Raw genomic sequence first — 12,692 nt, forward strand, 5'->3', positions numbered from 1 at the left:
GCGATTTTTTAGTAAGTATTTTTATCTGTGTAGTACAACTTAAGATGCGAAATAAAGTTTTTTTAATTTAATATTTTGAAACCGTCTACTTAAACTAGTTTTTAAGAACAGCTAAGTCAGCTTATTAATGAATATGAGGAAAAGTATGTCCGTGCCATGCTTAATCCTCTCTGTAGGGCTTAGTGTTCTTTCTCAGGGTTGTTGTGGGCTTTTTTTTGATTGTTGGTTTAGTATTATAAACAATAGAGGCCATCTGGCTTCATTTATCTTTGCATTCTTATCTCATTCTGTAAATCTTCTCAAGTGAAATTTCTAAATCATACTGTGAAGTTTTTGATCGCTTCTGCCCTGTTCTCTCTAGAACAGTAGTAGTTTATAAACATTGCAAGGTCAGGGTACCTTCCTGACACAGTTAAGTCTCAGTGTTACTGTTCTCTAACTTCCGGAGACGTGCAAACAATACGGATCACCTATTTGCATTTTGAAAGCCAGTGAATATTTTTATGCAGTTTGCATTGTGCTTTTAAATCATGTGTCTGATACACAAATCTATTTTCAATTTCTATGCAGAAATGTTGCATTTTTATATGTTTAGACGTGCAAACCTTCCCTTCATGTTTGGGTCTTTGACATCATTGTTAGGGAGTCTTTTATTCCATATGTCACAAGATACTCATCTGCATTTTCTTCTAGTACTTGAGTTTCACTTTATGTGCAAATTTTTATTCTTTTCCAAATGGTAAGCTCTTGTTCTGAGTTATTGAATCATTCATCCTTTCTGTGGTGACCCAAGGACAAAAGAGCAGATAAAACCAAGGAGGGTCTTAGAATGCAGGAACAGAAAATCCGGACCCTTATCGTCCTTCCTTCCCCCATGTTGTAACTAATAATGGATTTCAGGTCCTCCTGAGCAATATAGCCTGTCTCCCCTCCTACCCCATAGACAGAGGGTATTTGCCTTACTCTCCATCCCCCCGCCCACCCAGTAAATGACCCGCAAGACCCCATTCCACTCCTTGTACCCTGGGTATAAAAGTGGACTCAGGACCCCTGTTCAAGGTCAGTTCTCCCTTGAGCTGCCCCACTGTTCTAACAGCGTCTCCCACTCTAATAAACTTTATTTCCCTCTCTTTCTGTCTCATGTCTGGAAATTCTTTTCCAACCCACGCTTGGCCCATGACAGTTTTGGTGGCCCGTATGTGGACCTTGGGGCCTCTTCCCCCACCTCCTCTCTTCTTTCTCATAGGGACCCTCTGCAAACAGGTAAGTGCAGTGGAAGCAACTGAGGAACTCTGGCCAGGGTTACCCTCTGGTGTGTTACAAAGGCCCCACTGTTCACTGCACCCCAGTAGCTGCTGCCCAAATGGGTGAGGGTCTCTCCTTTGTCTTCTTTCCAACTGAGGACTAGGCCAACGAATATTGTGTGCATGGGTCAGGCACTTAAAAGCCATTAGGGCGCCTGTCACATGAAGACTCGCATGTGAGGATAAGGGGGACACGGAACGGATCAGGCCACAAGGGCATCCGCCCTCAGCAAGACAATTTCCATGTGCCATGTCAGGCACATAGTGATTGAAGGAAAACAGAGACCATTGTCCCCTGGCCACCACCTCCCCAATAGGATTGTAAGGCAGATTCCTCCTCAGCCTTCTTCCTGTCACTTTCACTTCTTTCCCTTTCAGTCCAGATTGATTTACAGGAGCCTAGGTGTTGCTTCTGAGCTATCCCAAGAGTGGCTTCCATGTTTCAGGGAATCGCCAGTGAGTCACCTGGTGGCTCCCAGGAATCTCTGTACATCTGGGATCCTCTCTCAGACTCACCCCTTGGCTACATTCTCAGAAACTGGAAAATTTTGACCCTGCAGAAAACCTGGCCCCAATACGAACTGGGGGACCCAAAAAAAATATGGCCTCTGAATGGCACACTAGCTTTTGCCAAAAGCAGGGAAAGGACTCAGAATTTCCTTATGTTCTGTTGCCTCCCTGTCTCCTGTCCCCCTCTGCCTCTCTCCATCAGATTTCCTAGATGACCCCTACTCGACCTTTCATATCCACATGACCTCTTGGAAAGGATTCTGAGGTTCCCTTTGGTCCAGGTCTTTCCCTGTATTCAAAAGCCTGAAGGATCAAAAACTCTTCTAACATTCTAAAGAATCCCCTTCTAACTACACTTATCTCTCAGGTGGGGAGGGAACCAAGCTTCCCAACTCCTGAACATCCTAAAGAATTCCCTTCTAACTACTCGGGTTTCTCAGGATGGGGAAGGACCAAGCCTCCCCCCTGCAAATTCCCTTAACCCTTCAGATTCTTCTATGGGACAAAGACCTCACTTCCCATCAGAGGGACAATCCAACATTTTTATCATCTGATCCTCCCCTGATATCAAAGTCAATTTGAGCACTATTTGGTTTATATTTTAGCTATAAAACTATGACTAAGCAACCCTCTCCAGTACTCTTGCCTGGAAAATCCCATGGATGGAGGAGCCTGGTAGGCTGCAGTCCATAGGGTCACGAAGAGTTGGACACGACTGAGCGACTTCACTTTCACTTTTCACTTTCATGCATTGGAGAAGGAAATGGCAACCCACTCCAGTGTTCTTGCCTGGAGAATCCCAGGGATGGGGGAGCCTGGTGGGCTGCCGTCTATGGGGGTCACACAGAGTCGGACATGACTGAAGTGACTTAGCAGCAGCAGCAGCAGCTTATTAAAAGGCCTGCCTAGGGAAAAGCTTGAAGTTAACTCTTTCCATGTCCTTGAAATACACAGCCCACTTTACCTGAGACCTCAACCTTGGGCAAATTAGAATTTTTAAAAAAGGGGGGCAGGGGGAGGAAGTCAAAGAGACATTTTAAATCTCAAGCGGAAAACTGCAATCTCTGTCTGTATTTATGTATGTCTCAGTGTGTGTCTTTGGGGTTTTTTTGATAATATTGCTGAAGTTGTAAATGAGTTCTAATTTAATTGGCCTAAAGAAAAGTAAGCACTTACAAATCAAACAATTCTAAATACAAGGGAAATTAACTTAAATGAATTTCAGATTCACGTGAACTGGGAAATATGCAATATTAAATATCTAGTATTAATGTTTGTTTGCTAATCTGATATAGACATATCCAAGAGTCATTAACATTAAGCATAATATTTCCTTTGTGCCTAGGTTTATTATAAATTAAATATTGTTATATTGTTGTATCTGTTACAAGTTTGTCAACAAGAAAAGTACCTGTAGAAAAAAAAAATCCTGAAAAATGTAAATGAGATATGAGCTTTTAAATAAACTAGTAAGAATAATTAAACTTTAGAAATGTCTGTCTTAAACAGTAGTCCCTCTAGATTTTGGTAACCTGAATTTCTAGGGTTGTGCTAAACTAAGTGATGGAAGTTTATTGAATAGCTAGGTCATTTCCAAATAAACTAAGATTCTGAAACATTCATTACTGAACACTAACTTCCTCTTACAGAGAAACTAGTGATTTTGGACTTTTATTGAATAATGTTTGATGCCATCCTGAGATGTTCTCTAGAATTTTTTTTAGAATTTATCACTGGTATTTATGTTCACCAATCTATAGCATGCTAATATAAAGGTCAGTTCTTGGTTGCTTAAGGAAAGTAGGATGTGTGTTTTCAGTAAAGAAGGTGTGAGGAATGAAATTACATTTTATGAAGGGAAAAGGAAGTAGTTCTGACTTACTGGTGACTGTTTCAGGATGGGAGAACAAAGTAATGGGTACAGAAAGTGATAAGGTTTTATGGAAAGTGGACCCCAAGGGAAGAGTTTTGTTTTCTTGAGATGTTAAACTGCCTTTGATAATGGATTTTAAGTTTCTTTATCCCTGAAGTGATCTGTTCTATGTTTACCTTTGAAATCTTTTGTTAACTTTGGCTAAGTGAATAACTGTTGTTTCACTGTGACTTATATGATCCCATGATATTTATTGAAAACACTTCCTAAATCATTTGACTCTAGCTAACTTTGGGATGCTTCAGAGGGCCCCTGAGACATCCCAAAGAGAGATATTAAACTACTTGAGTTCATTTGACATGTTAAATTACATGGGAAGTATTGCTAGAAGAGTGATGAATCATCTCAGGTTATATTGTATGGTTGATGTTACTAATACAGATATCCTAGAAATTAAGTGAAATTCATGAAAATCTGATATGTCCTGATAAAGTATCATTATAATTCAAGTTATCATGTTACAAGTGTTACAAGTCACAGCAATGACCAGGCTCCATTGTCAATTGCAATTTAATCAGATTTTAAACATGCCTTCTATGGTTTCATCCTGATGCCTTTGCAAGAATCCTGCTACTTCAAGATTTATGGAAAAGACTTTTCTAAGATTAAGCGATAAACAAATTTTGTTTGTTATCTGGTAAACTGGTAACAGACTGGAATTTAGTCTACTCTCTATGTTAAGAGAAAAAAGTTTTCCTAGAATGAAGTTTTTGGTAACAGATTATCAATTTCTTTGCCTTTAAGTGGTTTATATTTGTTTTTAAAATCTTTTGTTACTTTGGTAAATAAACATTATTTAAGATTACGGTGCATGTAGACAAAGCTCATTCTGCTTCTACAAAAAATAAGCCCTCACGGTTAGACTTTTGCTATCCGGATGTCCTTAAAACATGGCAACAGTCTACTCCTAAATCGGGGGATTGAAAATGGGTGAACAGTAGCTGTAAATCAAAGAGTCAGGGCTATGGGAAATCCAAGACGGCTGCTTTTTGAGGCTCTCTGACAAGTCTCATTTTTATTTGATGGGTTAAAGCCTTCCCTGCCTACAGGGCTAATGCCCTCACAATGACAAAAAAAATTATATTTCACTTAATATTAAGTTCTAGTTTTGTTAATTAAGGTCTGTGTTTACTTCCGAGATAGTTCCTTGTTGTTATGTTATATTGCTAAAAGGTTTAATTAATTAAGTTATTAAAAAGGACACTCTAAGTTTGTTTCTAAAGCTTATCTCAGTAACCAATCTTTGGATAAAGGTCAGATGCTCCATGATGTACAACCAGGAGATTCACACCTGGCTATAATTATTTAACTAAGTCAGATGACCTGTGGTATACTGGACTCTACCTAACGAAAGTTCTTGACTTATAATTCTTACTTATGACCTTACTAATAACTGCTAGCTTTGTTATTTTCTATGTTGCTTGTTTCAGATGAATGTTTCTTACATTACTAAATGTGTGACTGAGCCTGTGATTAAATGCTGATATGCAGTTCCATATAAGATCAATGATTATAATAATGTAACTCTAGATATGGGAAGAAGCAACACGAGGGAATCATTTCCTGGACCAAGAGGCTAGTAAGACAGGTATGGTCCAGAGACTTTTGCTACTTGCAAGGTCTGGTCCTGTAACAGCACACTTGAGTGGACTGTTGCCAGGGTCCAGCCCCAGCAGGATGCAGGGGTACCCTCAGGATGACGACCTAGGCGATAAGGAAAGTAAAAAGAGAGAAAAAGAGGCTTGATTTTCCTTGATTAACACAGAAAGCCAATAAAGCTCCTGTGTTCCAAGGAGTCACCCTGAAAGAAGAACAGAGAGAGAAAAGGAGAGAAAAGGAAAAAAAGAATGACACGGGGAGACCAAGCTTCGGTGAGCGAGGCTCATAACTTTATTTTCAAAAGAACTTTTATACCTTGACTTGTACATAGAGGGAAATGAAAGATGCAAAGTCATACAGAGTCAGCCCAAACGTTACATGTTTTGTCTTTATCAAAACCAGGATTTTTTCTGCACACCTTTCCCATAAACAATGTTGTGTACAATATCTTCTGGCCTTGGAGGCCTGTGGACATTTTATGACCCTTTTTTGATAAAGGCTGCTCACTCAGAAAACTTATTTTCCCTTGAAGTGTTTTTTCTTTATATTTCTAATCTATGTCAGCCTCAGAAAGTGCTAAACAGAGTTACATTCTCACGGAGCAAAGGTGCAGTGAGTTACAACAAAGAAAGAACCAATCAGCTCAAAGGTCTGATGTGGTTAATTCCAAGGCTGCTGCTTGTTTTTCTTATATTCCAACTATGTTAACTAATGCACTCCCAGGTGCACAATGGATAAGAGATATGGGAACTTGGCAGCAAGCATTGGCCCAATAATGAAGCCCTTTACCAGTACTATCTATTCTAATAATTTTTCATCCCTCAAAGGGCTCTATGCTCATTAGGACTTTTAGAATGTTTTGACTTCCTGTGCCTTTCAAGGTTGGGAGTTGTGAACAATCATGTGTGTTAATTGCAAGAGTATGGATAAACCTGTCAGGCAAGCTAGAATGCCAACAGAGGGGTTAAAATAGAAATATTCCTTTCATGCTCAGGAGACTTATTAACCAAAGCCCTAAGTTGATTTTTTCCAGAGAAAGGTGGTCTGGGATAGCCCCCTGTTAATGTCAGAAGAGTTGGTGAAAGGCACAAAATAGTAAGACAGACAGATTCTGATTTTGGGGTAGATGCTCGAGCAGATTCAGGGGGTCCCTTGAGGCCTGATCCGCCTTTGCCTGTCAGGTCTCTTCCGCATGACCTTTGTCATGGGTGGGATCTCCCGTGGTGGCTCCCGGCAGACTGTCCATGGAATCTTTGGTAGACTTGAGAATGAGCTTTCCCAGCACCGCGGGACACAACAGCCATGAAATGCTCCCAAAGCATAGTCAAATATGTGGCCATGAAGGGACCCTGCTGACTGGAAGTTGGCACTTGCCAGCTGCCTCTACAAAGATCACATCATGACCACTGCAGGCTGCTAGGCTTCAACACCCGCTGAAAGGAGTTCAGGGTGGAGATCAGAAATAAGGCACTGTGCTCTGGGAAAAGCCCAGAAGACCCGGCCTTCAGATAATCGGATGTTTTCAGGTAAAGATTCTATGAGCCCCAATTCTTGCATCTTCTCATACCCAGAGAAACACGAACGTCACAAACCAGTGCCTAGTCCTGTCTCTCCTGGCTAGCTCCTCAGCAGCGTTTCTACTTCTATTAATCTTTGGGCCACGTACCTCTAACTTCCATGTTAAGTTTGTTTATTCTAGAATACAAGACATCTCCAAGTGATAGTATGACAAGAATATACCCTGACCAATACCCAGACAATGCTGAAACAAGCCGCCTTATCAGTCCATGGGCGCTCCTCTCCCTCTGTGAATGCACCCTGACAGAGAGCAGGCAAAAGGGAACCCAGAGCCCCATGACGCCCCTGTACAGCCTGAGGAAGTCAGAGCGGTCATCGCCTCTTTTCCTTTGAGACTGGTTTCCAAAACGCCTGAGAAGGGAAATAGGTAGATAGTTAGATGGAGCAGGGTATCAACAGGGGCTAAAGAATTGGCCCTAAAAATAAAGAGAGGGAGAACGTGGTGGCCCAGGGACGAAAGAGCAGATAAAACCAAGGAGGGTCTTGGGTGCAGGGACAGAAAAACCAGACCCTCATCGTCCTTCCCTTCCCATGTTGTAACTATTCATGGATTTCAGGTCCTCCTGAGCAGTATAACCTGTCTCCCCTCCTACCCCATAGGGAGAGGGTATTTGCCTTACTCTCCCCCCACCCACCCACCCAGTTTATGCGCCTCATCCCATCAGCAAATGACCCACAAGACCCCCGTCCCACACCTTGCACCCTGGGTATAAAAGTGAACTAAGGACCCCTGTTCAAGGTTGGTTCTCCCTTGAGCTGGGCCACTGTTCTAACAGCGTCTCCCACTCTAATAAACTTTATTTCCCTCTCATTCTGTCTCATGTCTGGAAATTCTTTTCCAACCTGTGCTCACACCACGACATTTTCTTCATTGATGTGAACTGTCACATTTTTTCATATCCTGAATTCTTATGTATAAACTTTTTTCTGAACTGTTTGTATTGCTAGGATTTTAATTTATTCCATTGGCCCTTTTCCCTGTTAGACTATAACATCCATGACGGTAGAGAGTTTATTTTGTTTGCCCTAAGAACAGGTGCCTGGTACACAGTAGGTGGTCAACAATATATCTGGTGAATGAGTGACTCTCCCTGTGAAGTAACACTGTATTCTAATTTTGTGTATGTGGTCAGTCAGGTCCAATTCTTTGTGATCCCATGGACTATAGCCTGCTAGGCTTCTCTGTCCATGGGATTTTCCTGGCAAGAATACTGGATTGGCTTGCCATTTCCTCCTCCAGGGAATTGTATAATATTTGGAGGGCAAGTTTGCTATTTCCTTTCAGAAATTTCCTGGCTATTGTTTAATAACACAGTTAACTTTTAAAAAAAATCATCTTTTCCGCAGTTAACCTCACAAGATTATTATTTAGGTATAACTTGGTTGGGAATGTGTTAAGTTCATAAATTAATTTCAAAGAAGTGACAACTTAGGATATTGTGACATCTTATCCCGGAAGATGGTATGGCTCTCTTTGTTCAGCTTTCTTTAAGTTTAATCAGTAAATTAAAATGGTATTTTTTTATGGTATTCTTCACATAAATACCATATACTTCCTATTTGGCTTATCTGTAGGTATTATATTGTAGACAAAAAAAAATTCACAACCTAAAAGTTGGGAGTTATGTTTTATTCAGCAGAAATTTTTATGACCTCAAGCTCAAGCCTGGGAGGCAGCGTCTATCTCAAGTAACCCTGAGAGGACTGCTCTGAGGAGGCTGAGGAGGAGCCAGGCTATATAGGAGTTTTGCAACAAAGGGCAGGTAGTCTGAATGTCAAAAGATGATTGTTAATTAAAGAAAACTGGATATCTCAAGGAATTGAGCACTTTTCTGTATATGGGAAGATGTGATATGCTCCTCGGCTGCCTGGGGCCAGTGTCCTGTCTTTTCACAGCCTGAGTTTCCTCAAGGCTCACTGTGGGGAGGGGCTGAAGTCTGATGTCTGCTAGATGCCAGGCATTCTTTCTTTCCTGAGTTCCCCTCGGGATTCCCCAGCTCACTGGTGGTGGATGCAACCCTGATTACTAGAACATCCTTTGTTTACTGATGCGGCAGGCAATATTCCATTTCTCAGTAATTTTTTTATTTGCAGGAGTCTTGTTTCTCACGTCTTTTCCTTCCCTCAGCTCCATCTTCTCTGGATCCTGCCCATCCCCTGGGAAGGACACCACAGGAAGGAAGGAGAAGGCGATGGCTGCTGGGCCTCTACTTTGGGGAGTTCAGGTAAGCTCAGCTTTCTCTCAAACCTCACTCTTATTCCTTGCTCCTGTAGTGTAGGTAGGCCTCACCACAGAAAACAGAACGATTGAGATCTCTGAATGTTGGATGTTTTCTACAAAACCCTTCCTCAATGTCTCTCAGTTCTGTTCTCAGCTGCCGGTTCCTTATTCACCTGGATGCCTTGGCCTGTTAATTTGTTGGTGCAGTTCAGGGGTCAAAAAAGGAACAGAAATCATGTGAGAGATGGTCCTTATAGGCGCTTATAGGGCTATGGACTCTCCAGGAACATAAAAGAGGTCACATTTCTTCAGGGAACAGTCATGATGATTGCACATATATACGATAATAAGAAATTAAAAGATGCTTACTCCTTGGAAGGAAAGTTACGACCAACCTAGATAGCATATTCAAAAGCAGAGACATTACTTTGCTAACAAAGGTCCGTCTAGTTAGCTATGGTTTTTCCAGTAGTCATGTATGGATGTGAGAGTGGACTGTGAAGAAAGCTGAGCGCCGAAGAATTGATGCTTTTGAACTGTGGTGTTGGAGAAGACTCTTGGGAGTCCCTTGAATTGCAAGGAGATCCAACCAGTCCATTCTAAAGGAGATCAGTCCTGGAAGGAATGATGCTAAAGCCAAAACTCCAGTACTTTGGCCACCTCATGCGAAGAGTTGACTCATTGGAAAAGACTCTGATGCTGGGAGGGATTGGGGGCAGGAGGAGAAGGGGACGACAGAGGATGAGATGGCTGAATGGCATCACTGACTCGGATGTGAGTTTGAGTGAACTCCAGAAGTTGGTGATGGACAGGGAGGCCTGGCGTTCTGCGATTCATGGGGTCGCAAAGAGTCAGACACGACTGAGCGACTGAACTGAACTGAACTGAATGATAATAAGAACAAGTACAGTTAAGTACCCAGGTTGTCCGAGTTCCAGGACCCAGGTTTTCCACAGTTCAGGAGAAAGAGATCAGTGTGGTGACCAGAAGAAGGGTTGAGTAGGGATATGTAGAGAGGATTTGCTATAGTGAAGTCAGAGCATCTGAAGTTTAAATTCCACATATTATTTAACAGCTGCACTGTGTTGGGTGAGTGACGTGACTTCCTTAAGCATTAGTTCCTCATGGTGATGACGGAAATAACAGCATTAACTGCATGCTTGCCACATACTTGACAGTGATAAGAATTTCACTGGACTTGTTTCATTTAGTAATACCTACTTCATAGGTGTGGTGAAAGTTCAAATGAAATAAAGTAAAAAGAGCCCAGCATTGGTTCCTGGAATGTTGAAAGTACTAGCTCAGTTGTAGGCATTCTTAGCATTATTCCAGACACTAGGTGTTTTAGAGTTTGTCAACTGAAAAAAAATGCACAACATGAGAATTGTGAGTTAAGTTTTATTTGGGGCCAAATGAGGACTGAAGGCAGCATTTCATAAAGCTCTTAGAAACTGCTCCAAAGAGGTAGGGGGGAAGGTTAATATGTATGTGATTTTGGGGAAGGGGGAGTACATGCAATCAAGCACTCTTTTTTTTTTTTTTTTTTTTTGCAGAAGGTTACTGCTAGTCACAAGGAGCAGATGTCACCATGAAGGATTTTAGTGCTTTTCTAGATATGACAGGATGCAAGAACTGGGCTCATAATATTGTCTCCTGAAAATAAAGACCTGTCTAAAGACCTGTTCTGCCAGTTTTCCCAGAAGACAGATGCTTCATTCCTGATCTCCACCCTGAACTCTTCTCAGGGGGTGTTGAAGGTCAGCAGTTGCAGCAGCTTGTGTGTAGTGGTAGATGGCAAGTACCAATTTGTAGGTGACAAGTTTTACAGGTGGAGTGAAGGTAGCAAGGGACTGGAAGTAAGAGGGCATCAGAGACAAAGTTGGGGTCAAATACCAGGAAGGAGGAGTTTGTGTGTTGGGTGGGGTAGTAGGCCTGAGAGTAGAGGAGGAGTCAGAGGAATTTAAATAAGGGAGTTGGCATGATGAAAGCTTTTCTGAGAAGCAGCAGAAAAAATCAGAGGAAAAAGGTGAATTAGGAGCCTAGGCTAGTTTTGCTGTGAGACATTGCTTGAATTGGATGCTACTAGCTTTTGCTAGAACTTGAAGTTGTTGCTTCTCTGGAAAAGGAAGTAAGACATCAGGAGGATTTGACCCAGGAAACTCTTAAGTTCTTAGGTGTTTTTTTGTTTTACTTTTTAAGTTTAGGTATAGTTAACCTTGTCTGCCATCCTAAAGGACTTGTGGTGTTTTCTCTAGTTATAAGGTCATATGTTAGGAGTCTCTTGAATATGTCACTTGGTTATTTATAAAAGGAGCCAGTCTAAAGACTTCATGAAGACAAGCGTTGACTGTCATGATTTCTCTTTGTACTACTTTCTCTCCTCAGTGTTATCAAGCTCAGTTTTAAAAGGAAACATAATTCACAAACATAGGTACTATCAGAGAATTTCTGGAAAGGAGGAAGATTTAAAGGGGGAAGCACTCAGAAGATTTTAGTTGACAAAGGCTTCAGTTTGGTTGTCAATAGCCTTGATTTGATTTTATTTAGTTAAAATGCATGCATGCAGCATGCTAAGTTGCTTCAGTCATATCTGACTCTTCGCAACCCTATGGACTACTGTAGCCTCCCAGGCTCCTCAGTCCATAGGGTTCTCCAAGCAAGAATACTGGATTGAGTTGCCATGCCCTCCTCCAGGGGATCTTCCTGACCCAGGGATTAAACCTGTGTCTCCAGTGACTCCTGCGTTGCAGGCAGATTCTTTACTGCTGAGCCGTCAGGGAAGCCCATTTAGTTTAATAGTGCTAACTAAATTTTTAAGTCAACTTTATTTTTCAGGTATCATTTACATAAAATAACCCAGTTAAAGCATACAGTTCACTGAGTTTTGACAAATTTGTGCGCCAACATCACCAGTGCCCCAGTCAAGCTATAGAACATTGTCATCACTCCAGAAAGTACCCTCACCTGTTTCCTATCCACAGCTCCCATCCCAGGTTCCTACACAAAACTCCCATCCCAGGCAATCACTGGTTTGATTTCTAAATACTTAAGTATTTGTTTCCTAAAGTTAAGGACCCTGTTTTATGTCCTTACAGTAATACAATACTGTTAGCTGATCTGCCGACCTTAGTCCTGTTTTGCCACAAATGTCCTTTATCTGATCCAGGAACTAATCCACTTCTCACGTGGCATCTAAATGTCCTGTCTCCTTAGTCTCCCTGAATCTGGAACCGTTTCTCAGCCTTTGTCTTTGATGACCTTGACACTTTAAGAGTATAGTGATTGATTTAGGATGTATCAGTGCAGTGTTAGAGCTGTGTTCCTTCTTTCATCTTTCCTAATAAATCCATCTGTCCTATATTAACCAGTTATGTGACTTTGAATTGCCCAAGTATAACTTGCATTTGCCTTTAAGTTTTATCCTCTTTTTTTGAATATAAATATTAAGCATATAGTTATAAAAAAAATTAAGGTGATAAGGTTATAAGATATACTTCTAGGTCTCAAATCCTCAAAAATGACTGTGGATGTACATTCTTCTAGCCTT

At 41.3% G+C, this 12,692-nt stretch overlaps 1 protein-coding gene across 2 annotated transcripts in view; it reads left to right on the plus strand.

Moving 5' to 3' along the window:
- ZNF454 (zinc finger protein 454) overlaps nucleotides 1-12,692 on the plus strand; it is a 49,105-nt gene that overhangs the window by 946 nt on the left and 35,467 nt on the right. For both annotated transcript variants that reach the window (XR_006641446.1, XR_006641447.1), the window contains exon 2: nucleotides 9,053-9,149. The gene's annotated coding sequence lies outside the window, so the exon portion shown is untranslated. The remainder of the gene's footprint in view (nucleotides 1-9,052; nucleotides 9,150-12,692) is intronic.

This window comes from Bubalus bubalis, chromosome 9 (assembly GCF_019923935.1).
Source record: "Bubalus bubalis isolate 160015118507 breed Murrah chromosome 9, NDDB_SH_1, whole genome shotgun sequence".
In the NCBI taxonomy this organism is placed as follows: Eukaryota; Metazoa; Chordata; class Mammalia; order Artiodactyla; family Bovidae; genus Bubalus; species Bubalus bubalis.